Source organism: Austrofundulus limnaeus, unplaced genomic scaffold (genome assembly GCF_001266775.1).
Source record: "Austrofundulus limnaeus strain Quisiro unplaced genomic scaffold, Austrofundulus_limnaeus-1.0 Scaffold1044, whole genome shotgun sequence".
Classification (NCBI taxonomy): Eukaryota; Metazoa; Chordata; class Actinopteri; order Cyprinodontiformes; family Rivulidae; genus Austrofundulus; species Austrofundulus limnaeus.
This window is the reverse complement of record NW_013953446.1, coordinates 59,903-62,217: the sequence shown is the minus strand read 5'-3', so window position 1 is coordinate 62,217 and position 2,315 is coordinate 59,903.

Genomic DNA, 2,315 nt, shown 5'->3' with positions numbered 1-2,315 from the left:
CCCCCATCAGAGTGTCGGAGCAGGACGAGTCAGTGCAACGTCAATCAAATGAGAGAGAGGGGGTGGGGTGATAACTGCATTGGGGGGGATGTTTTATGTGTAGAGTAGTTTATTTTTCCTGTAATACTTCATTATAGTTTTTTAAGGCAAAGCTAATTGAAAGGAGCGCTGAGTAGAGTTATAACCAAGGATTACAAATAATTACTTTTTTCTCCTACAGTTAGGCGCCCCCCCCAGCAGATGGCGCTCTAGGCGACTGCCTAGTTTGCCTTTGCCAAGAGCCGGCTCTGACAGGAAGTGGAAACTGGAGCTAACTGAACTCTCACTTCCTGCACCTGTCCAAACAGCACGAAGACACAAGCTGTGTTTCACGTGCGCAAAACTTTGTCGATATTCTGTTAATGTCGAAAAACACAATTTAGCAATTGCAAACCACAACTGCAGTGTTTCCATTAAGTAAGAAATGTTATTAAAGTCACGTGTGAATGCTTTTGTTCTCTGAATAAGTCATTACTAACATGTGGCGATGGATGTAAACACATGCAGAATTGCTACCATGGCACTAGTGTTTAACATCAGAGGAGATGTTAGCGTCTTATCGAGACTTTCCAGTGACAAGCCCCTTATATCTGGGAGCGGCTACGTACGCAGCATTTTTGGGAAATTGTAGTCGGTGAGTTTACTACTTTCTTTTACAACTTTGTTGATTTTACTACTACTTCTACTTCCTGTTGCCCTGTTTGTTGTCATCTTTTTCACCAGTAGAAACAGACGGTTGTTGATCACGTGACTCCCGTGATGCGAAAAAAGTGTTTCCATTGCAGTTTTTGCGAAATAAAACAATTTCGATACGGCCAAAAAACCACCTCATCTTAACGCAAAAACATTTTGTCGAAAAACTCTTTTTTTTTTTTCAAAATCGATGTGTTTCCATTGAMCKAATTTATTTTTGGAAATCTAATTTGCGCATTTTCATGGTCAGTGGAAACGCAGCTACTGACAGTAATGTTCCTTGTCCTACAGTGTTCTATCACACACTGTGGCACCAGTGACATCATCATCCATGGACAGCACCTCCTCCCCACCATCACCCCAGTTTGGAGTTTTGACACAAAACCGTGTTAAAAACGAGTCATTGGGTATCATTTGGAGAAATGAGCCACTGAAGTGTTTTCTGGAAGTTTATTAAAAGAAAACCATAAAAAAACATTATTTTTTATTTTTATTTTACTTCATTTCACCTTGAACTGATGCTGGAATAAATAGTGGGCCAAAATCCCCCATGCACCAAAGAATCACCCAACAAAGAAACCCAATCGTACTGTAGCTGTGGCTGTTTCTGAACGCAGAGGAAGAATGTGTTTGTTGGGTTTGGTTCAGCTTGTTTAGTTCTTCTGCACTCCCATGAGAKGTGGCCCAATTTTGCTTTTGCCCCTGCTTCTTACCAGCGTACATACTCCTCATCAGACATGAAACAAAAAGTCAGRCAYTCATTCAGCACTCATCTTGTTACCTTTGCTGCAGAACTTGATTAACATGTGCAGGAATGTATCTATGGCCACTGTCACAGCACTTAAATCTCCTCCAGTTTCCTGGATTCAGGTTCCTGTGGGCTCACCTGCAGGGGGCCACATGCAGTGCTATGGTCGGCAGCTGAAGGTGGGGGCCCTGGACTTCTGATTCTGGCTTATGGTCTACAGTTTAAATGGTAAAATCTGACAATAAAGACAAACATCTAACTTCCTGACCAAACAGAGATTTAATAAAAATCCAGGAAGAATAAATCAAAACAATAACAAAGACCACACAACCCAGAGAGCATTACACCATCTTTTAAATAAAATTTGAAGCTTTTTCTTCACAAACAAAACAAAACAATCTATATATTTGGTGTTTTAAAAATATATTCATAAACATGAATATCAATTTCTTTTAAGATCCATCAAAAATCTACTTGACCAAAAACAGTGTTGTACCTCAGGGTTATGGCCATGTTTGTTGTGGCAGTCACCTTGAATTAGGTAGACTCCAAAAGTRAGTCTGTTGTAAATCCAGTGACAATTTCATGAATCCATTCCTTGATTATTGAGATGTTTTACTTACGGTACAAATAAATGGACAAATACAAATATTATTCCCACAATTTTCACTTCCATGAGGTTAAATGAATCTGTGACTGATGTCACATTGACCTTGATGTGTAGTCATTTCCCTGTTCTACTAACTGTTGTTGTCTACGACACATGATATCTATCTATCTATCTATCTATCTATCTATCTATCTATCTATCTATCTATCTATCTATCTATCTATC